This window comes from Tursiops truncatus, chromosome 1, assembly GCF_011762595.2.
Source record: "Tursiops truncatus isolate mTurTru1 chromosome 1, mTurTru1.mat.Y, whole genome shotgun sequence".
Lineage (NCBI taxonomy): Eukaryota > Metazoa > Chordata > Mammalia > Artiodactyla > Delphinidae > Tursiops > Tursiops truncatus.
In genome coordinates this window covers 182,352,393-182,377,328 of record NC_047034.1, presented here as the reverse complement: position 1 = coordinate 182,377,328, position 24,936 = coordinate 182,352,393, and the positions used below count along the sequence as shown (strand labels likewise).

The window sequence follows — 24,936 nt, the reverse complement described above, 5'->3', positions numbered from 1 at the left end:
CTGGACCAGGCGCAGGTATCCTGTGTGCAGATGTGTGTTGCTTCAGGCCGTGGTGTGACAACTGAGTTCAAAAGGAAGCTGCTTTCTGTCCGTTACCGTGGGATTCTCGCCATTTCTACCCGTATCCAGATGGAGGTGACTCAGTGCACTTGCCCTTCACACTGCTGTGCCCCTCAAAACCTTGACAGGCCGGGCCAGGCCAGGCCACGTCTTTGTGGGGAGTTTGTGACTCATCCACAGTTTTAGGGGCACACGGGGTGTCACTGTGATGGAAGCGTTAAGGCTCCAGCTGAACACGCTTGGATGGATGCCCCACGGAGCCAGGAATGGAGCAAGAAGCACCCTGAGCTGACAGCCTCCGAGCGCCGTTACTGCCCCCAAAGAGGACGTTCTCCCTGCCTAGTCCCAGCCCTGACTGGGACACAGGCCCGCCAGCTGGAGAGAGCGCTGAGCCCCCGTTTCCAGAGCCGTCTTCAGTGGTAGCAGGAGCGGCAGAGGAGTTGGAAATAAAAGCGGTTCATGAAAGTGGACGGTAGGCGATGGCCTTGAGGCTGACCTTGCACTTGTGTGTCTTTTACCTCCTTCGAGGTGGGGTGTGCCGGGCACTCCTGGGCCCTTTTGATGGAAAGACGCGGAGCAGTGGGGTCGCTCGCCCGGGGACCAGCTCCCCGGCCCTGTCGGGAGCTCATTCTGAATCTTCACGAGCCCCTCCCCCGGGGCTCCTCTGAGAGGGACTGGAGGGCATCGGTTTGCCCATCACCTCCACGAAAGCAGGTGCGTGTGCTCACCCTGGCCCATTCCCTGCCTTTGCACCTGCCTCCGCAAGGTCAGGCCTGATCCCAGCGCTGGGCCCCGAAATCGGGAGGTGGGTGCTAGGTCTGGTCCCGCTCCGCTGTGGCCCTGCCTGCAGGCTCCGCTGTGGCCCCAGGAGGACCAGGGGCCCGGAGGCTGCTACTGGGCCTCCTGAAGCCCGTGAGCCGCCTCCATGGCCAAGGCTCCAAGCAGGGGCCTTGGCCCGACCCTGGAGGCAAGCTGGTCTTGTCCACCCCGCACACGAGGGAGGGGAGGGCCCATGGAGCCCCTCCTGTCTCCCTGGGAGCTCTCCTGGGACCCCCAGCCTACTGGCCTCCAACATGCCTGCCCCCTCCTCCCCAGGCACCGGCCAGCGAGTCAGGCTCCCTGCTTCTCCACCAACCTCGGTTAGAAAGGGGAGCTCTTAGCAACAGCCTGAGACTGCACCCAACTCCCCCAAAGCTGACCTTGGGCTCTCCCCAGGAGCCAGGAGCAGCCCTGGTCATTTCTCTGGGCTCAGCGAGCCCCACCGTCCTGTGCTCCCCAGGGTGCTCTCCCAGAGTGTGTGAGCCACTCAGAGCCCCCTGGCTGCCAGGGCTCAGGAAAACCTGCCCCCCCGCCACACCCCCCACATCCCCCCGGCTCTGAGAAGCCCCTCCCTCAGCCCTGGAGGCTCACCTGTGGCGCAGTGGCCGAACACATCAGAACAGCAACGGGGGACCCACAGGGACACTGGCGGGATCCAGGGGACCGGGGTGGGCTGGGGCTTGTTTGCCACCAGATGAAATTTCAGCTTCTCGTCCCTCCTGCCAGATCGGCAGGATTTGCGGGCCTTACGGTCCTCTGGAGTCTGGAACCGGGAGCCTGGGACGGGGAGACCCCTCCTCTCGGGCCCCTCCCCCTCTCTGCTGACCAGCCATGCGCATGGACCCCTCCCTCTTCTGGCCTCTCCCCGAGCTTCCTGCAGGCAGCTTCCTTCCAGCAGCCCTCAGGCTGGCACGGGGACCACACCTGTACCGCTCGTCATCCCTCCATCAATAATGCAGCCGGGGAGCTGCGTCCCCAGCACGCTCCTCGCCCATCGCCCACCTGTCTCCTAATCTCAATTACAGTGGCCGTGGCTTGCCAAGGGAGCCTCCGCCTTAGGGGCACGTTGTGGGTGAAGCTCCCGTTTTAGAAGGAGCAGGTGTGCGATGTTGAGGTCCTAGGCTGATGGAGAAGGCCCCTCTTTTTATCAGGGAGGCTTCTGGGGCTCCCCTAAACCAACAGCTCCTGCCCCTGGGACCTGCCCCACCCAGCACCCTGGTCATTCGGCTAAGCCACACTGGCTCTGTTGTTGTGCCTGCCCCACCCTGTACCCTGGCAAGCTTGTTTCTGCCCCAGGCCCTTTGCACTGCCGGCCTCTCTGCCGCCACACGTCCTCCCTCACTTCCTTCTCTGACCCCGTTTCATCTAAAACAGCTCCCTGTTCCCCTCTGCTCCCTCGCCTGCTTCACTGCCCAGCATCGCCCATTTGTCTGTTACTGGATTTTGTTGTTGGAATGTCGGCTCCAGCAGGACAAGGCTGCTGCTGCCCAGCAGGCACCTACCTGACACGTGGGAGGGAAGGAGGGAAGGAGGGAGGGTAGGAAGAAAGGAAGGAGTGAGGCCCGCCCGGCTCCCTGAGAGGAGGCTGGCCTCGTCACAGGTCTCCCCAAATTCAGCACCTTAAACAGTTACCAGCTGCCGTGGCCGTGAGAGCAGATTCCAAGGAACCAGCTGCTTAAAAGCAAGAAGTTCGGGAAGTTCTCCTCCCCCCAAATCTGCCCAACTTTCTCCTTTGCCTTTTTCCTTCCTCCCAAACTTTGTAGCCATCCGGGGATGGGGGGAGATTAATGGGCCGCGCCTGCTGGCCGGTGTGTGTACGGAGCCTATATTGGTTTGAACTAACGAAGTTTATCAACCAGGCACGGAAGCATTAATCACGCAGAAAAATAACACACCAAAATGACTTTTCCAAATGTCGTTGGTATAATTATCGTCTCGCCCATTGCGCTAAATGCCGCCATTTATATCTGTGGTGCTCAAGCAAACAGTAATTAACGTGGTAATGAACTGGGGCCCCAGAGCCTTCCCTCCCCAGCTAATTTGCATGTTAATTATCATCAGCGACCAGGGAAACAAGTTATAAACAGCCTAATTAGCAGCCAGATCATTTTTACAGAAATTGCTGTGCACCTTGACACGTGAGCGAGCGTTAGATTAATGAAGTCGGGCCGAGCCGCCCTCCTGGTGGGGGCGGTGGGTGTCCTCACGGAGCTGGCGCCATGATCGGACGCATTGCGGCTTGATGAACGGGGTGCCCCGAGTCTCAGGCTGGCCCCTGGCAGTGTCTAGGGTCCGACTTGGGCTGTGGTCTCAGGATGGTCAGGGAGAGCTGGGGATCTGGCCGGGGCTGGGTGAGACCGGGGTGGGGGGTCACTGTCAGAGAAGATATCGCTCTGACACTTGCTCAGATGGTAAGGTCTCCACTCAGGACTGCTGCAGCAGGGGAGAGGGGTCAGGCTCCCGTCCACATACCGCAGGACAAGGCGAGTTATAGGCAAAGAGCAGGACGGGGGAGGGGGTGGAAGATTAGAAGAGCAGACGTTACGGGGAGGGTGATTCTCGCTGAAGCGAGGCCAGGGTGGGGGGCATCGGGGTCGGGGAGAAGGAATTTGATTGGCTGTGGATACTGATCAGGTCTCGGGGGCGTGGGCACTCTCCCCTAACTGATTCGGGGGGATTCTGGCTACCACTGGGCTGGGCAGGCTGAAGGCGGGGCCCAAGGACAAGGCCTAGTGGAGGACGGGGCTCCAGGAGGCCGTCTGAGGCTCGGTCAAGAGGACAGTCTTTGTCAACACAAAGTCCAAATACTCCAGGTTTGCACCTCCTCGCGGTCCTGGACCTGCAGCTCCTCGGCCAACTGCAGGTCCGTACTCCTCTCACCAGCTCCAGTTATGGGTCCAGCTCCACCTCCTCGCCGTCCTGGACCCGCAGCTCCTCGGCCAAGTGCAGGTCCCTACTCCTCTCACCAGCTCCAGTTATGGGTCCGGCTCTGAGCTGCCTCTTGTGCCTTACAACCCCTCCTGCCACAGAACAGCCCTGTGAGGGGGTGACCATGGTGTCTGATGAGCCCTGGGTCCCCTCTCTGACTGCACCGCTCTCCAGGGGCGTTCCTGCCCCGGGGCCTTTGCACCTGCCTCTCCCATCTCCCAAAGCACCCGCCCTCCAGATGCTGGTGTGGCTCGCTTGTGCCACTCTGAGTCTGTTAGGGTTCTCCTCCCAGAGAGCCTGTCTGGCTGCCCCATCCAGAACCCACCAAGTCACATGTTTTACTGTCTATCTTACTGGCTGGAAGGTCAGCTCACCAGGGCAGGGACCCCCCAACCCCAGACCCCCGTCTTCCCGGAGTCTGGCACAGCCTGGCGTGCGGCAGGACTCAGGGAGCCCTGGGGAGCTGGGGCCAAGTCAGGCTGCGTGGTACCCCAGAGCAGGGGCGGCCCCGAGAGTGAGGAGTGCACGATTCAGGGCTCAGGTCTCTGTTGCCACAGCCAGCTCTGCCGTCGGGGCACAGAGGTGGTCACAAAGGTCAGCAGGTGGACCGGCTGTGTGCCATTACGGCTGCAGTTATGGACCCTGGCACCTACCTCTCATTACTTCCCCGTGTCACAAACGACTACCCTTCTTTTGATGTTTTCCAGCCATTAAGATGTGCATCAACCATTGCGAGCTCACAAGACCAGCCAGTGGGCCGGATCTGGGCATTCTTTCATGCTTTCCTTTCCGTGCGGACTTTATTTTATTTATTTATTTATTTATTAAAATTTATTTATTTATTTTTGGCTGCATTTGGTCTTCATTGCTGCGCACGGGTTTTCCCTAGTTGCTGCGAGTGGGAGCTACTCTTCGTTGCGGTGCGCGGGCTTCTCATCGCGGTGGCTTCTCTTGTTGCGGAGCTCGGGCTCTAGGCGCGTGGGCTTCAGTAGCTGTGGCTCACGGGCTCTAGAGCGCAGGCTCAGTAACTGTGGCACGCGGGCTTAGTTGCTCCGTGGCATGTGGGATCTTCCTGGACCAGGGCTCGAACCCGTGTCCCCTGCATTGGCAGGCGGATTTTTAACCACTGCGCCACCAGGGAAGTCCCCTGTATGGACTCTAAAATCTGATTGGTTCCGATAAAAAGCTGCATGGCATATTTTAGGTAGATTAAAAATTTTTTTTAATAGAAGTGTAGTTGATTTGCAATGTTGTGTCAGTTTCGGGTGAACAGCAAAGTGTATCTGTTCTTTTCCAGATTCTTTTCCATGATAGGTTATCACAAGATATTAAATATAGTTCCCTGTGCTGTACAGTGGGTCCGTGTTGTTTATCTATTTTAGGGGGATTTTTAAACGTACTGATTAGTTCGGGAAGGCTGGCCGGTTTCATCTAGATCCTGCACATTTCTGAGTCACCCGAGCTGCTTAATCTCTTTTACCAGTTGCTGTTTTACAGACATTTTCTTCCGTTGCAGCTTCGGGTGGCTTGTTTGCCTGTAAGGGAGCCACGGGCTTCTCTACATTAGTTCTGACCAGGTCACGTGGCTGACTTTTCCCATGGCTTAGAACAGCCTTTAACTGATTCTGGTGGATTTTCCGGCACTGGGTCATGCCCCTGGAAGCACTTGGCTTTCTTTCCTCCTCTTAAGGCCTCTTACTTCCCTCTCCTGCCCACACATCACCAGAGCTGCTGTCCGGTGCTGACTAATGGGGATGGGGCCTCCCCGTCCAGCCTTGGCTGTATGGTCAGCGATGACCCCGTCAGCGTGTCCCCCTGGGCAAGCCTGGGCCCCGGCCTCTGGGTCCTGCACCTGCTGCTTCAGGTATCCCCACACTCCACGCAGAAGCTCCAGCCCCACACCTGCTCTCTTCCCAGCCCACGGAGGTGTGAGCTGTGATACCTCCCGGCCCCGGAGGGCAGCCTGCTGATGCTGCTACAGGGCGGTGCCCAGAGTCTGCAGAAGGGAACACCCGGAGGGCCGGGGAGCTGAGACAGTGGATGGCCACCTCTCCTTCCCTGCAGGAGGGAAGGCCCCAGGCATAGGCCGCTGTGCCATGGGGGCCCGACCTGGTGGCCACCCGCCTCCACTTCCCTCCCCACTGCTCCCTGGTTAGATAGCAGCCCCAAAGCCTCCCTATTAGGCTGTGTTTTCTGCAGGGCCCAGACCCAGGTAGCCCTGGAAGGCAGACCGTCAGGAAGACGTTTTGGAGCTGATCTCTCAGTGGCCTGGGGCCCTGGTGGGGCTAAGGCTCTCAGCAGGGGCAGAGGTACAGGTGGAAGGTGAGAGGCTGGACGTGCAGTGACCGTGGCGGTGACTTGAGCGAGGGTAACAGCGCCGATGGGGACTGTGGCAGGACAGCCTCTGTGTCCTGTGCGGAGAGCCTCAGCGAGAGAAGGCTGTGGGTTTGGGTGGCTGACGGGTGACAGGGCAGTGGGACGGGGAGGGACACGGTCTTACCAAGTTCCCTTGAAACTGTGGGCAGACCCCGCTGAAAGCAGGCCCAGGACGTAACGGTGGGTGGCAGGGCTGCAAGGGCGGCTGGGTGCTTGGCCTCTGAGGGTCTCCTGTGACATGGGTGGGGTTGTGATAGATAGCAGAGGAGCAGGACCCCGAGAACCTGGCTGGGGACACGCGGTGGGGGCACCTGAGGCTCTGGCCTGAGGGTCCCTAGTCCTCTGGCAGCAGAGGCAGACCCTTGACCCCTAGAGGAGCACAGGCCCCTCCCCTTGCCACCCAGAGACCTCAGCTGAGGCAGAGGGCTTGCAGGACACCCCTGTCTCCTGGAGCCCCTCCCTCATGATCTCGGGGTGGGCTCAGCACTGCCCTCGAGGGAAGCAGAGGAATCGCAGGGCCGGCAGATGCACAGGACAGGGGACCACGTGGGCGTGGACCCTGTGGGTGCTGGGCTAGGGCTGCGGAACGTGAGGCTGCCCGTGTGGGTGACCTCCTGCGCCTCCAGGGTCCACGGTGTCAGAGGCTGTCGGGCGGCCCCTTGGAGCGTGTGAGGAGGAGACGCCAGCACTCGCTTGTGTGGTCCTGGTGGGGTGGCTCTGGGGGGGCGGGAGTGTTAGAGTCCAGGACGGCCCCCAGGAAGCTCCATTCTCTACAGCAACCAGGAAACGGGGGTGGGGGAGGGGGTGAGAGGGTCTTTACAGAGACCTGTTCACTAAGTATAGTGGTGGAATCGTGTCCCCCCAAAAGATGTACTGGAGTCATACCCTCCCCTACCTCAGAATTCAACCACATTTGGAGATGAGATCTTTATGGAGGGAACCGAGTGAAGTGGAGGTCATTAGCGTGGGCCCCACTCCAACAGGACCATTCTTGTAAAAAGGGGTAACTCTGTACACAGACTCACACACAGGGAGACGCCACATGAGCACGGAGGAGAGGGACCGGGCGCTGCATCTACAAGCCACGGAACAGAACGCCAAGGGTCGCCGGCAAAGCAGAAGCTGGGGAGAAGCCTGGACCAGATTCTCCCTCACAGAGTCCAGGGGCACCAACCTGCCAGCACCTGGGGCTCGGACTTCCAGCCTCCAGACCGTGAGAAAGCAAAGTCCTGTTTAAGCCTCCAGGGAACAGGTGCACTGAGGTTCTGAGTCGGGGGTAACGCGTGAGGGGTGGGGCGGGGGTTGACAAGACCCTTCTTCACTCGGGTAACCAGTGATCGGGGAGGTTCCGGACTGTCGCCAGTAGGTGTGCTGGGGTGGTGCTGCCGCTGCGAGCCTGGCTCTGGGACCTTGATGCCCGCAGAAAACTCCAGAGCTGGGCAACAGGGCCATGTTGGTTCCCACAGTGGGAAGCTTCAGCTCCCCTCTTGGTCCCCTGTGCCCCCCCATTGAAGGGGGGCTGGTCCTCTGGAGAGAGGCCCCCCAGCACCACTCCTAGTACATACAAAGTACTCGGCACGGGCGGAATTTGCCGTGGACGCCCTGCGGGGGCTGGTCCTCCCTGGACAAGAGGCAGCGGCGAAAGCCCTCCCACGCGTCTCCTCTGCTGGGTCACCTGGGCCTCGCCTGACCCCGCCCGGTTGGCCTGGCTGTGGGGGGCTGCGGTCTGCTACACGTGCCCTCCCACCTTGGAGGGACCCAGGGGGCTGGCACAGCCCCGTGTGGGACGTGCCAACACCTGTGTGTGCCAGCCTCTCTCAAGGGAAGCAGGGACGTGGTGACCAAGGAGCACAGGGGGACAGTGGCCACCCCGACATGCAGGGGGACCTCTTCAAGAGCATGGATGCCAGCCCCTCCACCCCTGTGCCCCTAAGGGCTAAGGAATGGCACTGGCAAGGGGCACACAGACCTGAGGATGGTCACCTGTGGTCTGGCCCCATGCCTCTACCCGAATCCAAACTCTACCATGGCGGCCCCCACGTCCTTGGGCCTCTGGTCTCACCCTAAAGGCCGTTGAACAAAGGAGGTTCCCGGGCTCCACGGGCAGGTGAGGCCGATTCACTGGATCTGGAATGGGGCCCCGAGACCCATGCGTGAGGATCACCCTGGGGTCCTGATGCTGTGGGTGCAGCAGGGCTCTTTGGGGACCCTGTGGAAGCTGGGGGCCAGCAGCCCCGGGCTGAGGGCACAGCCTTCTCTGCGCCCCCTTGTCTGACAGGCTGGACGCCTCCCCACAGGCCTGAGAACTGCCGGTGGTCGGCACGGTTTCCTTGACTGAGGGCCCTGATCCCGCTCTGTGAGCACAACCTCACCGGTGGGGTGCGGGCGGGACCCGAGCGCCTGCTTCCCAGGTGGGGAGCGGGCTTTTGTGGCCCAGGGGCTTCAGGCGTGGCCACGTGATAAGCTCTGGCAAATGGGATGTGGGCGCACGTGCCCCGTGGCTCCATCAGGAGGAGCTGAAATGCAGGCTTGGCTTCGCCCCCATCCCTTCCCCCTTCCATCAGCTTCCTACAAAAACACTGTCACAGGTGAGGGGGTGGAAAACAACCAGAATTTATTCTCTCACAGTTCTGCTGTTCAGACGTCCCAGATAGGCTCACGGGGCTGAAGTCGAGGTGTGGGCAGGGCGGGCTCCTCCTGGAACCTCCAGGGAGAATCTGTTTCTAGAGGCGCCCGCGTTCCTCAGCTCACGTGCTTGTTCTCCATCCTCACCGCCAGCAGCCCAGTGTCCTCTCCTCCCTGGACTCTGCTCCCACTGTCACTTCTTGTCTGTGACTCGGAACCTCCTGGTCCCTGGGGACCTTCGTGATGACACTGGACTCACCTGTATAATCCAGGATAACCCCCCTCCCAGGACCCTTCACCTAATCCCATCCTCAAACTTCCTTTTGCCGTGTCAGGTCATGTATACATGGATTCCAGACATCGGGGTGTGTATGTGTTTGGGGGGTCATTATCCTGCCCGCCACACCTCACACGAGATCATCATGGCCCCGATGAAGGCTACCCCTCGGCCTGGGGTCTGGAAAGAGAAGGTGGGGGTGGTGTGGAATCAGGCTGAGCAGAGCTGAGACCAGCACAGGCTTTTCCAGACGTGTCCTCTTCACCACAGTTTCCTGCTAAGTGCGCCTCCCCCCCAACAGACGGCGGGAGCCCCATTCTCCGATCTGGTCCTTGGACCCAGGCTGAGTCTTAATCTGAAACCTTTTGCTTTTATTCAAGAGAAGGAGTTGCATCTTGGACCCCAGAATTTCCCCCTTCTGTGAACAGACCCTCCTCTTGTGGTACCTTCGATCGGATGCAGCCGATTGACAGCTCAGTGCCGAGGACCCGCGTCTGAGCCTCTTTCCCAGGGCCACACGCTCACTGGGTGCGGGGTCTGCCCCGCCCCCCCGTCGTCACAGGCATCTGTTTCAGGGATTGTTTGGCTATGTCGTGACATGGTCTCCACTCTTGCAGCCTCCTATGAGTTTCCTCTACACCAAAGCCAATGTCACGATGCCGTCATGGCCGCCCTTCGGGTACCACTTTCTGCATCTGTCAGCTTTGGCTGCCGCACAGACACGCCCAGCATCTCAGAGGCTCACAACAGCTGCTTATTTCTTGGTCACATTCCGTGAGAACTGGAGGGCAGGAGCCAGAGGCCGGAGCCCAGCAAACAGCACGCGCTCCACCTCCCTCGGCTGACGCAAAGCGGCCAGGCCCCAAGTTAGGAGGGTGGAGAAGCTCTGACCGTGGGGAGCTTGGGAAGTGGGGGGAAACAGATAATTGTGAACAAATAATACAGTCTTCAACAGGGGTGACGTGACAACAATGTAACATGGTGGGGAAAATACAGGGTTAAATACAAGTAAACGGGTTTTCTCATTGCAGGACTTCTCAGAGCCTTTAAAAGCCTCTGCCAGGTACCTTTAATCAGAAACCACCCCCCGACCCACAGGAGTTCCTGACATGCTGCCGAGCCCATCTGGGAGATGCTGCAAAGTGTGATTTTGGAACTCACCACGGGCACCTTGGGGATCTCACGGGTTCGGTTCCAGACCACAGCAATAAAGCGACTATTGCAATACAGCAAGTCATGCGAAGTCTCTGGTTTCCTAGTGCGTATAAAAGTTATGTTTATATTACACTGTAGGCTACTACATGTGCAATAGCATTCTGTCTAAAAACACAATGTACATACCTTCACCAAAAAGTACTTTATTGCTAAAATGTGCCAAAGCAATTACAACAGCAACACCAGAGATCACAGGTCACCATAGCAGATATAATAATAAGGAAAAAGTTGGAGATATTGCGAGAATTACCAAAATGTGACACAGAGACATGAAATGAGCAAATGCTGTTGGAAAAATGGCATCGATAGACTTGCTCGGTGCAGGGTGGCCACCAACCTTCAGTTTGTAAAAAACGCAGTGCCTGCGAGGCGCAGTAAATCCAGGAGTCCCTGGCCCAGTGACTGACGTGATTCCACGTAGCCATCAGGGTCGCCACCGTCAGCAGGATCTGAAGCCAAGGGGGATGGCAGAATCCAGAGCCATTTCATTTCCCGTAGGAGCTGTGGCCTTGCCCCCGGGGGCAAGAAGAGGCGAATCCAAGCTGAGTGAGAGGGTGCGACGGGGCTGAAGGACGTGAGGATGGTGTCCAGTGCCCTCTGCTGAGGCTCAGAAGATGCTTCAGTGTTCCCAGAGGAGCAGAGACAGGTGCGGTGGCCACTTCGGCTGCAGGAACAGCCCCGCCCAGCATCTCAGTGACTCGCGACAGCTGTTTCTCTCTCAGAGGTATCACGTGAAGGCTTGGTTGGCCGCAGCTCTGCTGGGCTTTGCCGGTCTTCACCAGCTGGGTTCCAGGAATGAGGCCAGCCCCCGTCTGAGCAGGAGTGGCCAGCTTCCCTAGGGGCACTGAGTGATGGCCGGATTTAAACCCACGGGCTTGGACTGTGAGACCAACCCTTTTTAGGGCTGGAGCCCACTGCACGGTGGCTATAAAAAGCTCGGCCGCTCGGATCATGAGAAAGGTCACTTGGGAGTGGGCACGTCGTCGTTCCCTGGTGAGTAACCATCTCTGTCCCCTCGGAGAACAGGAATCCAGCAAGGAGATGACAGTGAAGCAAAACTATCCACAGCTTATTGTTAAATTTAGAAATCATTTCTTTTTGGTATTTTATGTACTTGCAATATTTAAGAGAATTTGGTGTATTAGATTGTCCAACAGACTAGCCCTGGGCTTCTGCTTTAAAATTATAAATAATTGATTCAGGTTTGTAATTTTAAGCTGAACGACATAAGATCACTTCACTAAGTGTGAACAGTATCGGAATTTGAAGAGAATTTAAAGATTTTTCTATAGTTATCAGTTTAATTCATTGGAATTATAAGGGTTATTTAACAAGTACTTGGGGAAGTTTGTTTCATCAGAATATGGAAATATTTTAAGAAGAAATACAATTTATTCCCTTATTAATGTCTAAAATGTTTACAAGCATTTAATTACTCTCCCTCCTTTAAAAATTATGGTTGCAATTTTATTTTCTTAATTTTTATTTTATTTACTTATTGAAAAAATATTTATTTATTGGCCGCATCGTATCTTTCGCTGCAGCACGTATGTGGGCCCTTTGCTGAGGCGCGTGGGCTTCTCTCTAGTTGTGGTGCGTGGGCTCTAGAGTGCACGGGCTAAGTTGCCCTGAGGCATGTGTGATCTTAGTTTCCTGACTAGGAATCAAACCTGCGTCCCCTGCACTAGAAGGCGGATTCTTAACCACTGCGCTACCAGGTAAGTTCCATGGTTGCAATTTTAAAGTCAGGAAAACGATGATAAGGTTTCTGCGTGTTACTCAAGAGCTTAAGGAAGAGCTGGATTTTAACTTCTTTTTAAGGTCTTTTTAAGGACAAGACCCCTGGGCTGGAGCAGCTGTGGTGTGCGGTGGGAGTGGGTGGGGATTAAAACAAAGTATCTTATACAAAAAGTTAATGCATGTAAGAACAGCTGGACAAAAGCTCTTTCTGTGTCTCAATACTTTAGAAAATGGTGAGGAGATTGCTGTTTCTCCAAATGTCTGTCTCTGACCCTTCTGTCTCCAAGTGAACCTGTCTGTATCAGTTAGCTACAGCTGCGTAACAAACCATCCCAACACTCGAAGCTTAAATAGTCAGTGCTGACTATTGTTCACATCTCTTTGGTCAGCAGTGGATCAGGTAGGGGACCCTGCAGGCCAGGCTGTGTCCCCCCCATCCTTGGGGGTTGGCTGGTTGTAAGCTGGGCACCTAAGCCTTCTCCACAGGCCAGTCTGAGCTGTTCTCAGGGCAGAAGCAGGGTGAGAGAGAGAGAGACAGAGAGAAAGAGAGACAGAGAGAAAGCACAGATCACCCAGGCTGCTCTGGACTTGCATCCTTCACCCCAGATCCAAAGGGTCAGGGGCAGGATTCCACCTTTGAGGGATGCTTGCAACACCAGCTTGCAAACGAGGCAATGAGGGGAGAGGCGAAGGGCCATGTTCTGTGGCCTTTGAGAAGCCCTCAGTTTTTAAGGGACTCCCCTTTTTGTGCTGGCAGCAAGTCGTCATTGTCGTTTAGAGAGAGTTTCCTCTTTGTTCCCTGGGTTTCGTGTGGTCTGCATGGAGTTTCTGAAGCAATTATACATGTATCGTTCCCTCTGCCATCCAGCACAAACTTCACCTTGCTGGGACTCCTTTGGACTGGAGCTGGGGCTCCTCCTACACAGACACTTTCTGCTGCAGCTGCATGCCTGCAGACTGTGGCCCCTGAGGGCGGCCGGTTTAGACTTCTGGGAAGCTCTGTGTGGGTTTCTTTTTGCATAAACCGAGCACTTGAGTCACTGATCCTGACCTCATGATATGAAAGGTGAGGTTTGGAATTTTTAGAAACACTGAAATCATGGAAGTACACCCACACATCTTCCAGGGTCTTGGGTCTTAAAAAGAGTGTGGTATTATGGGATGCCAAGATACAGGGGTCCCGTAAAGCGGGGTTGCGTTGCCTGGGCCGAGCCTGCTGGTCGACGGAGCCCTATCCTGTCGCTGTTTCTCTCCTGAGAAGCCCCGCCCAGTGCCTTCCCATGGCCCCAGGGACGAGGCCCCCACTCCCCGCAAAGGCCGCACGCTCTCGCCTGCTGTGGCGGCTCTGACCTTGGTCCCACATTGTGGTGTGCCAGAACGTCTGAGAGCGCTTTTTACTCTCGGACTCAAACAAAGCCATGTCTTGAGCTTGTCTGGGCAGGAGGGGGCGCGCAGCGTCCACCTCTTCCAGGGCTCCCCACTCCGCGGTGCTGCAGAAGCCTCCAGGCCCTTCCTGACTCAGCGCTGGGGCCACACGTGCCTCTCCCCTCTGTCCCAACGGGCCCGTGGGTGCTGACTGGGGGCCTTGCTGCTTCGGGGGCATCTCAGGACCCCCGTAACCAGCACTGCAGAGACCAGGCCCGTCTACCCACTCCTCTGCCCTTCCTCCTCCCTGGGATGCCCTGAGCTTCTCAGAGCACTGGAAACATGGGTGCTCTCTGTGCTCGTGCGTGTGTGTGCTGTCTGCATGCGGGTGTGTGGGGCTGCATTTGTGTGTGTGTGTGCATGTGAGTGTGTGTGTGCACACAGTGCACCCATGTATGTACGTTCCCGTGGGTGCATGCCCACACGCGTGTGTAGGTGTGCATTTGAGTGTGGACACAGATGCATCCACGTGTGTGTGAATGTGTGCACGCTGTGCGTGAATGTGCATGCTCGCACGCGTGTGCCCGTTGTACCTGTGAGTGTGCACACGCGTGTGCCCGTTGTACCTGTGAGTGTGCACACGTGTGTGCCCGTTGTACCCGTGAGTGTGCACACGCGTGTGCCCATTGTGCCTGTGAGTGTGCACACGTGTGTGCCCGTTGTGCCTGTGAGTGTGCACACGCGTGTGCCCGTTGTGCCTGTGAGTGTGCACACGCGTGTGCGTGCGTGTGGACGCACCAGGCTATGAGTGAGAGCTGACACCTGCCTTGACCTCAGGGGCCTCTGTTTTCTCCTCGTAGCCATGACCCCGAGCTCACGGCAGTCAACAGGCTCACGTGAATCACCGTGTGGAGGATTCCCTGGGGCCGAAGATGGGCTGGCCATCCTGGTCTCCTCCCGCGTGCATAGGCGGGGCTGGAGAACCAGGCCAGGGACCTGGGGCCTAGGGACCAGAGAGCTGGGGCCACGGGGTGGTCCTGGGAACAAGGGGCTATGGGGCTGGGGGTTGGAGGTCGGGGGGACCTGGGGGACAAGGGGTGGGGTGGTGGTCAGGAAGCTGGGGGGCCGGGGTGTCAGGAGGCCTGCAGGGGTGCTGACCCCAGGCCCCCAGGGAGCGGGGCGTCTGGGAGGGGCGGGGGTGAGCTCAGTCTCAGATGCGTGGTTCTGCTGGAGCCCGGCCGGCGTCCTGCTGCAGCCCCGCGCAGGAGCCACGGCACGGCGGTCAGGAATGGCCCAGCTTTTGCCGTCAGGACAGATAAACAGTCGGCCTGCTGTTTATTTTTGCCGAGACCACCAGCTCTTCTCCTCAGAGTGGGGGGAGCCGCCTGTGACGTGATGAAAGAAGCTCTTCATCTGCCTGGACAGCGAGTCCTGCGGGTCGCCCGCTGAACCTGGCGTCCGGGGGGGCCGTCGGGCGGAGCCTGAGACCTGAAACCTCTGAGCCGGGCTCGGGGTCGGCCAGGCCCGGGTGTCAGGGAAGGGGTGTTGGGCCGCCAGGGGCCTCTGGTGGGGTGGCGGCCCTGGACACTGGGTGGTGGGGTCAGGCCTTGAACGCAGAGCCAACATCGGCGAGGGCTTGGGGAAGCACCCAGGTGGGGGATGGCTGGAAGGGTGGCTGACCGTGGGGGTGCGGGCCAGGGGTTGTGCTCCAGGAGAGACCCGGCAACAGGCAGAAAGGAGGCCACGGGGCGACCCCACGAGCCTGCAGTGGGAGCCTCTCGCTCCCCCGTCCGGCCCCACCTGGGCTCCCGGCCCCGCCCACAGCTGCTTTGGGGATGGAGTCTTAGGGGTGGGAGGGTGGTGCTGGGCCGCCTCCTGCCGGAGTCCACCCCAGTGTGCTTCTCCCTTCCCCCAGTCGCCTCCCTCCCAGAAGCCCTAGGCCAGCAGTCCCCAGACCAAGGCGCTGCAGAGGGAAGAGCTCCCGACAGGGCCAGCAGGTGACCCGGGGCCTGCGCTGTCTCTCTGCCTGGGCTGTGGGTGGAGGGTGACTGAGGACCTTGATGCCTGTGAGGCTCTCCCTGTCCAGAGGGGAGGGGCCTCTGGAGAGAGGGGCCCCCACCCGAGCAAGCTTCACCTCGGATCACTGCGTCTCCCCTCTGTGCCTCAGTTTCCTTCCCGACAAAACAGTCTAACGATGCCCCCTCGCGGCTGCCGGGGGTCAGGGACACTGTCCCCCGGGACGGCTCAGGGACGCCCTGCTCATGGTGAGCGCTCGGCAGATGCAGACTGTGGTCAGCATTGGTCTTGGGGGACCGTGTCTGCAGCTCTGTTCAGCTGAAGGGGGTCTGCCTTCTGTGCCCCATGGTCCAAGGCCTGAGCCCCATTAAGGTGGCCACCGATTCCTGCCCTGGTCATTGCACACCGGCTCCAGCAGAGGGGGCCCGCGCTCCATGCACAGCTCCGTCCTCCCAGCGGAGGCGGCCGGCGGTGTATGCAGGAGGCTGGCTGGAGTGGACCTCCGATGCACAAAGGCCCTCTGCAGAGACTGGGATCTGGGGCCTCGGACCTGGTCTCCGAGATGTCACCGTGAGTGGGGTGGGACGGTTGGGGGTGAGGGGCTGCTGGCCGCACGCCCTCCTGGCTGGTCTGCCCTCTGAGCGTCCACCCTTGGCCCTGGGGAGCTTGGTCAGGTAGACGGTGCACAGAGGGGTGTTTGGGCCACCCCAGGCTGCTCCATGGCACGGGAGGGGCTTGATCAAGGCCGCACAGCCTGCGGCTCTTACGGGTCTTGGACTGGAGACCGAGTCCAAGACCGGAGGACTGGGGACTGGGACTGAGACTGAGCCACTTCCAGGTTCTACCCATGGGGGTGGTCCAGGGATGGCAGAGGGCTCCTGACCTTTGACACCCACAGAGGTGGGTTTTCTGCACCATCCTGTTCTGATCACAGGGTTCTCAGTTCTGCTGGAGCCAGCGTTGGTGCAACGTGCCTGGGGTGGGGTGGGGGGCCCGTCCTCCCCCGCTGTGGCCTGCTGCACGTGGTCAGGTCACCTCTCCTGGCCGGGGACTGAGTGGACAGAGGCCTAGAGGGAGCCGCCTAGACCAGGAAGGAGGGCAGCCAGGCCATCTGCCGAGAAGCCGGCACCATTAGGGCAGAAGAGCCCATGTGGCTGGTGGGGCTCTCAGGCCATGGGGACACTGGCTCGGGACCTGCCTCTAGCCTCGGAGGAGTGGCAGCCTCCACCCCTGCGATAAGCCTAGATTGAAGCAGGCTGTCTTTCAAAGCTGGCGGGGATGCCCCGAAATGAGCAAAAGGGAGAACCCCTCCCCCATCCAGGGCTGACAGGGTGGGGCTGGGACTCTTGGAAATCATCACAACTGCCTTCAAAGCAGCAGAGACCCCGCTGCTGGGAACCCACGGAAAGGCAATGGTGCGGGACAGGAAGGGGGGCACTGAGAGCCTGGATGTCCCCCACAGGGCTGCTTATGGTGCCCCCCAAAGGCCCACCACTGGAGGGACGGCTAAGGGATCGCTACGTAATCATGGGGTTCTATTCAGCCAACAACATGAGTTACATTAAGAGGAAAAAAGCCAGACTGCGTGTGTTATTTTCCTGTGGCCACCGTAACGAATTACCACAAACCTAGAGCTTTAAAACAACGCACATTTATTATCTTAGAATTGCGGGGGGCGGGGGCCAGAGTCCTAAAGGTATGGACGAAACTGGGTCCCCCCTGGGGGCTCCGGGGAGCATCTGTTCCCTGCACGTCCAGCTTCTAGAGGCGCCTGCGTCCCTGGCTGAGGCCCCGCCCCCCACCTTCAAAGCCAGCAGCGCAGCATCTCCCGATCTCTCTCCATCTCTCTCTGCCTCTGCTTCCATGCTCACATCTCCCTCTCTGACTCTCACCCTCCTGCCTCCCTCTCATAAGGACCCTGGTGATGACATTAGGCCCATCCAGTTGATCCGGGACGACACCCCCCATCTCAAGGTCCTTAAGTTCATCCCATCTGTCGAATCCTGTCGCCAGGGTGATGGTTAACTTTATGTGCCAGCTTGGCTGGCCTTTGGGGTGCCCAGACATTGGGCCAAACATGAATCCAGGGGTATCTATGGGAGTGAGTCTGGATGAGATTAGTATTTCAGGAAGCAGACTGGGCGCAGCAGGCTGCCCTCCTTAACGTGGGTGGCCCCCGCCAATCCGCGAGGCCTGAATGGAACAGAAAGGCTCACCCTCCCCTGGGGAGAGGGAACTCCTCTTCCTGCCGGCCTTCGACCTGGGGCTCTGAACTGACACATCGCTCTTCCTGGGTCTCAACCCTGCTGGCCTCTGGGCCAGAGCTTACACCATCGCTCTGCTGGGCCTCCAGCCTTCTGACCTTGGGGCTTCTCGTCATCGAGTGAGCAAATTCCTCGTGATAAACCCTTTCCGTGTACATATCCTGTTGGCTCGGTTCTCCTAGAGAAGCCCGACTCATACACCACGTGAGCTGATGTAGTCGCAGGTTCCGGGGCTGAGGACACGGCATCTTTGGGGGCCCCTGTTGAGCTGACCACACGGGACATGACCATCATGGTTATGTCAGAAAATGCCAGAACCAGCCTGGGGGTGCTCATTTCTGACTGTCTCCCTTCTTTTGATGTTTCTGGGGTTTTCAGTCTTTCTGTCTTAATGGGAAGACTGACTGCAGGTGAGGCAACCCAGCCACGGGAGAGGCAAAGGCTGGGACCCCGTGGGACGGCCTTGGGTGTGGGGCTGCCCCTGGGAGCACCCACCTCCCTGTGAGCCGTGGCTGAGTCTCCCCCTGGCTCTGTGTCAGGACCCTCTGAAATCACCGTGGTTCATCCTTCCTGCAGAGTGTCCCTGTGAGCACAGGGTACAGGAGAGTGGCGGGGATGCTGCCCCAAAGGGTCCTGGGAGAGGAAGCTCGGGCCAGTCCCTGGGGTGAGTGGTTCATGCCGTGTCTGAGCCCCGGGTCGGGGGCCGGTGGCGTGTGGGGGAGCCTCCCCCGGGGAGGGGGGCGTCTTCGGTCACAGGGTGACTCCAGCTGTGGAGGACACGCGTGTGGTAACCTGCCACCGTGCGGGGGCAGCTCGGCCTCTCTGGCCTGCCCTCTGCGGCCCAGTGCAGACCAGGTGGCTTAAAAGGACTGGGTTCTTCCTCAGTCCTGGGGGCTGGATGGCTGAGGTCGGTGTCTCAGGGCTGGTTCCTTCTCTGGCCTCTCTCCTTGGTGTCCCTGTGTCCTTATAGCCTGTAATTGGAATGTCCTCTTCTTTGGGGTCACGTGCCAACAGGTGGAGGCCGGGTGGGCAATGGTGGGCATTTGCCAGTGGTCAGGTGGAAACACCTCTGCAGAATTCCCAGCACTTCCGGGGCCAAAGTGATTCCATTGGCGGCTTCGTGCCAGCCCTCAGGTTCTCTGAGGTTCCCTGACTCCAGGGCCAGCTTTTCCTCTGTAGCCCCCCTTCCTGTGGCCTTGGGTAGAGAAGTTCTCTGCCCTGTGATGCCGCAGGCTGCGTCTGGGGGGAGCGAGGCGGGCAGGCTTGCTGGGCTGAGCTGAGCCTGTGCCTGTGTGTCCAGGAAACTTACAAAGTCCAGACCCCGTGGAGCAGAATAGGAACTCAGCCACATGCCAGGTCCAAGCCCTTCAGGGCTGGGTAAGGGACACATCAGGGTGTCCCGAGGCTTGGGACACAAGTGCCTGGGAGCAGGGTGCATGGGGACCACACGGTCACAGGTGACAGGATGGCACTGGCTTCCAGGCAGCGGGTGGGTGGGCTTCTCTCCTGGGTGCGTCCCGTTCTCACCTCAGGGGAGCCCTGCTCCCTGAGCTGAAGCTGCCGCCCCGCACCCGCTAACAAGCCTGGATTTTAGAGCATATGCTCCTGCTTCCCCAAACCCTGTGCTGCCGGGATTGGTGAGGATTTTGAGGAAAGCTTCTTCTGATGCTCAATTACCCAGGCTGTCCACACTGCCTGGAGTCCATCGCATGGCTGGCTGCGGTTTAGGCGGTGTGGACTGGACTTGTGGGCGTCCCCCTCTTAGGTCAGCTGGGGAGACCTTGGTCCCATCCTCGAGGAGCTGTGTGGGGAGGGCCGGGGCTCTGGACACAGGCCTGAGCTGAGGGTGAGATGGTGGAGTCCTAATGGGCTAGGCCCCGACTGGCCAGAAGGGTGGTCTGAGCTTTGGGGCAGTGGAGGCGGGGTCCCCAGCGGGAACTCCATTAAGGCAAATAAACTGCCCCTGAGTCTGTCTGCTGGTGACCCTCACCCTGTCCCCTGCTGGGCCACCTGTGGTGTGAGTGGGGTCCAGCTTGGGGACAGTCACACCTCTCCCTGCCCTGGGGGACTGGGGTCGCAGCCGCGTGCCTGACCTCTGCCCGGCGTGGCTGACGTACCTCCACGCCGGGGAAGCCGTACTCCTGACCGTCCCCTGTGTGCAGGCTGGCTGGGGGGTGCCAGGTCCCAGGCTTGGCCTCCAGATGGGTCAGCGGGCTGCGGGCGGGCCCCAGAGCCCCCAAGAAGGAGACACGTTCCCTCTGGGAATGCCCACCTTCACTCTGGTTGGGCGGGATGAGGGCAAAAAGGATGCCCTCATGAAGGTTCCCACCTCCCCAAGTGGACGCAGGGGCACTGTGACTTGGCCAGTTCTGGAGGAGGGGGTGTGGGAGAGGAGGCGGGGGAGAGGGAAGGGAAGCGGGGGCGGGGAGGGAGGAACCTGTAGGGCTGCGAGTCCCGTGACCTGGCCGCTCCCCTCACCTGCTCTCAGTGTCTGTCGGGCCTCCCGTGAGCCGGGCCCTGGAGCAGAAGCCCTTTCTCCAGTCTGGCCATGCTCGTCCAGACTTCCCTGGCCTGAAGGCAAGGACAGCCCTGCTCGGTCCACCCTCCTCCGCCCCCCGACGGACCCTGAGGACGTCACTACTTGGGGTCTGTGAGAAGGGGCCCAGGTGGCCCAAAGTGCCAGAACAGGGACTCTGGGGACCCGGTAAGGCACGTGCCTCAGGGCGGTGAAGGCACTGAGGCCCCGGGCGGGGGGGCGAGTCACTTGAGGTCACCCCATGGGGTCACAGGGGCCTGAGCCTGGATCCCGCTTCTCCCCACGTGTAGGGTGGGAGTGAGATCTCCTGTACCATTGGCTGGTGTCTCTCCCGCCACCCGGGCCAGCTCCGGTCCCTGGGGGCCAGAGGAGGCCTCTGGGCGGGGGTCCGCTTCCCGGACGGGCACGGTCACAGGGGGTGCTCCTCGTAACCAGCAGCACGTGTGCGTCCCGGCCAGCTTCCTGCGCGTTAAGTATGTGCCCAGAGGACTGATACTTTCTGGCGACAGAAGAATTTGGCCCCTTTCCTCATGTGCCTGCCATGGGGGTCCCCAGCCCGGCAGCGAGGATCTTGGCATCTGAGTTTAGCAGACACAGCCAGGGAGGCACGGGGGTGGCCTGTGGGCGGGGTGCATCCCGATTTGGGTGGAAATGCCGGGGTGGGAACGGTGGCGTGGACGGAGAGGTGCCTGGTGGAGGGGCTATTAACCACCAGGTAACAGATTTGATTAATTTTGTGCCTGGAGGGTTTTTTTTTTTTTTCTTTTCCCAAAGAATCAGAGAAAACAAAATATTTTTCTAATTAAATAAATCTACGGTGCACGGTAATGGAGGCCGTCTGTTGGTCTGTGACAGGGCGGGGGAGACGTGGAATAATGATTTTATTTTTTCATTAAATAGAATTATAGGCAGTTACTCAAAGCAATGCTGAGCCTAATTGAGAGAAACCCATTTCTTCTTAATTTACTTTCACGGTTTTGGATGATAAAAGAGTGTGTTCGTTGGAAAATTAAATAAAAAACACACCACGAGGGCAGGGTCTCTTTAGGTGCATTATTTGGTCCTTCCAGCTTTAAGTAACGGTCAGCAGGCCCAGGTGAGAACGGGGGGGACTCGGGCCTCGGGGGTTCTGCTTGGGGGTTTCGGGGTTGGAGAAGGTTTGGCGGCATAGAGACCCCGAGACCACCAGGCTCTGCGGGGTCCCGGCTCCCCTCCGTGGGACGCCCAACACACGCTTCCCTGCAAGGCACAGACCTCCCAGTGTCCGTCCCAGGTCCCCTGGCCTCTGTCTTCCATGGAGTCTGGACCTCCCTCCTAAATCCTTTCTGCCCATCAGAATCCTCGAGAAGTTGGCCGGCCCGGAAGTCGGAGGCCATCGAGATCACCCGGTCTCGTACCTGGGGTCTGTGCACAGCTCGGTCGGCATCATCCCTGCCCCGCCCCCTAGGAGGGCTCCCACCTCCAGGGTCTGTGCTGACCAGGCACCCCGACCATCTTCTGCGCTCGCTCACCAATACTCCACTTCCTTCAGCAACGCCCCCCTCCGCCCCGACCAGCCCCTTCCCGTTGCTCGTCCTGCTGTGCCCGGCTCCTGGTGCACCGCCGCAGCAACACGGGCATCGAACGGGGCTGTGGCTCTCTGGACTCGTACTGAGCTCCTACTGCCTACAGGAGAGCCCTGCGAAGTCTGGAGGGTGGCGCTAGACAGCTGCCTTGGTGGCCCAGGGAACCCAGCGCCGTGCGTCTGAACTTTCTGCGATGCCAGGAACATCCTGTATCCGCGCTGCCCGCAAGGGCGACCACGGCCCCGTGTGGCAGATGAGCATTTGAGATGCAGCGAGTGTGACTCTGGAGCTGGATTTTAAATTGTATTTATTTTAATTACTTTAAATTGAAATCACCACGGACAGCTAGTGGCTACCGTATCACACGGGAGTCTTTGAAATTCCGGGCGACGTCCTCCTGCTTTAGATGCAATCTTTTGACACAGAGAGGCGGTCCCAGGTCTCTGTGACACACGTTCCCCCTTCCCTGTTTTGGGGGCAGGTGGCATTTCTCGGGTGAGAGGTATATACAGTCAGACAAGCGTGAGCGTGTTTATTTTTAATTGAATTTTATTTTAAAAAACCTATTGCAAAGTTCAGAATGTGCAACAGTCTCCAGTGAGAAGCAGGTTTCCTCCAGCCCCACCTGGCTGCCGCCGCCTCTGCCCCTACCTGAGCCACCCCCTCTGCTTCTCTCTAACCCCTCGAGTCGCAAGGAAGGGGTGCGCGTGACCGTGGAGGACCGCTGCATCCTGGACGCCAGCTACGGAGCTGCCAGCGACATCACACCGACTAAAATCTCCAGCCCGGTGCTGCCTCGCGACTGCCCTGCTGGGCTCTTCCACGTTAAGGGCTGAGCTGAGGCTCCAGCCGGTGCTTCTGTGAAATCAGGGCTGCTCGGGGACACCCAGGATGGATGGGTGCCGCAGACCGAGGGCCTCACCAGAGTCTCTCTGGGCATTTCTGGCTGTGAGCTCCCGTTCTGTTTGTGCTCTGAGCTGCTGGGACACGGAGCCCCCAGCCAGCGCTGAGCCGAGGTCAAGGGCGTTCAGGAGGGAAGAGCTGCTGCAGCAGCCCCTGGGCATCCTGCCTCCCAGACTTCCCCCTGCTCCCTCGGCCCTGAACTCCCCCGCCCCATCCTGGCTCCCGCCTTGAAGACCGGATCCCGGGGCAGGTTCGGTCCCCTGCTGCGGTCTCCACCTGTGCAGGTTGCTGTGGCCAAGCGGTCACCTCTGGGGAAGGTCACTCCCCGTGGGGCCACTTTGCTGGGAGGCTCTGTTTCCACTCACCGCTTCTGCTACTTTTTACACTAACGACTTCCCAGGACAGGCCCAGTGGCCGCGGATAATGGTTCCCGTCTGCGGAGCCTTCCAGAGCTGCTTTTCCCGCTGGCCCTCCCCTCAGCCTGCGCCCCCGGACACCCAGAGCCCCAGAACCAAGCTGCTCCCATCCCCCGAGGCGGCCTGAGCTCCCCGGGGGAGGCAGCACGGGGTCCTCATAGCAGGCCCTTGCCCTCATGGGACCTGGGCCGAAGGGGACCCAGGCTGGGCCTGCCTGGGTCAGGGTGGGGGGTCCTCTGAGGTCTCCCCAGGTCCCTGGCAGGAGGCAGACACTTCACAGAGGCTCCAGGGCTGCTCACGGCCACCCACAGACACTTATTAGGCACCTGCTGCATCCAGCTTTGTGCTGGACCCTGGGGCCCGGGGGTGGGCGTGTGAGCGCGGCCAGGAGCAGAGCTGCGTGGGAAGTCTGCGTTCTTGCTTCCTTCCCGAGGGGACACTGAGGGTGTCCAGGCTGCCCCACCTGAAGGTCGGACATCTGGCCAGGTTTCTCCTCGCATGCCTGCTGTGATCACACCATGGGCCGACGGGCTCTGGCTGGGTCTGAGCTCAACAGAGAGGCACCTGGCGATCGATTGGTGATGCCTGCCACGGTCATGGGCCCGAGCGGCAGGAATTGTTGGTGAGTGTGGATGCTGACGGGACGCCCATGCTGGGGCCGGGTCACCAGGTCTTTTCATCACTAGCAACATCTTCCCCAAAGTGTTGGTTGATTTCACTGTGCCCACAATACGTATTGACGGGCACCTGTGCAGAACGAAGGCGTGTGTGTCGGGCTGTTGTCGGGGGGCGGGGCAGAGGCGGCATGGCCCATCGGTGGAGAGAAATGAGAGCTGCAGTCAGCGTTGGGGGCAGGGCGGCAGGAGGGAGACGTCTGGTTTGCTGGTTGGCCAGCAAGTGTGAGATGTCCGGCTGCCTGAGCTGAAGCCATGTCTGGGGGCTCTGTACCCCGTTTCCTCTGCCCAGAGGGGCTCGTCAGACGTCATGGTGGTCAGCACTCTCCCGTTTCTGGAACCCTCCTCCAGCAGCCCCAGTGCCCACCCCACCCTGCCGGACCCGAGCTTCCAAGGCGCCAGACCCACGAAGCAGGGGAGGAGGACCCGAGGGGCCCAGATGGCAAACCAGGGATGCCATGCTGCCCACGGGCTCAGTCCACAGGGCGAGAGGGGAGGAGTGCTTTGGGGACCTTGGTGCCCATGGCCTCAGAACCCTGGGGTAAGGCTGACCCCGCGGGAACCCCTCAGGGGCAATTACAGCTGGAGGCTGGCAGGGGGCGTGATGGATGGGACGGCCGTCCTGCTGGGCCGTGACGAACGTCCCTCTCCCTCGCAGGCTCACTCTGGAGCTCTAATACTCCTCGAAAGCCCCATTTGTCCCCTGTAATCACAGCATTAAACTTTAATATCCAGTATTAATAAAACATACTCTCCCTAATATAGCCAGAAGAGGCTGGGAGCCAGCGGGTGTGAGGATGGTCCCCGGGTGACCGTCTCTGATGCTTTCCTGGCGGCCGGGGCCGGGGGGGCAGCGCCGAGGGGGCACCAGGCCTCCTGGACAAGTATGGGGTGAGGGGGGCTTCTCTGAGGGGTTGGGCTGAAGGCCAGTGGGTGCTGGGGCTGGTCTGTGTGTTGCCATTTGGGATTTTCTGTTTCTTCCCGACGGGCTTTGTTTTATGTTATTTCATGCTTTTTTGAGATGTCATCACGCACCACACCCCTCACCCTTTCAAAGTGCACAGTCGGGAAATACAGCACCGTCGACCCTCACTATTCAGACCCGCCTCCCTGCTGACGGTTATCTGTGGCCTCCGCGTCCGTCCCGCGGCACTTCT

The 24,936-nt window shown here is 59.4% G+C and overlaps 1 long non-coding RNA gene across 2 annotated transcripts; it reads right to left on the bottom strand.

Annotated features, from left to right (window-relative positions):
* Nucleotides 1-8,783: 8,783 nt before the first annotated feature.
* On the bottom strand, nucleotides 8,784-11,184 carry LOC141277300 (uncharacterized). Of its 2 annotated transcripts, none has more exons than XR_012328427.1 (3): nucleotides 10,427-11,184; nucleotides 10,247-10,340; nucleotides 8,784-9,985 (listed from the first exon to the last, which is right to left on the bottom strand). It is a non-coding gene; the product is annotated as an uncharacterized lncRNA (long non-coding RNA). The 2 variants fall into 2 exon arrangements; XR_012328425.1 differs by having other exon boundaries at nucleotides 10,638-11,173.
* Between the last annotated feature and the right edge of the window lie 13,752 nt (nucleotides 11,185-24,936).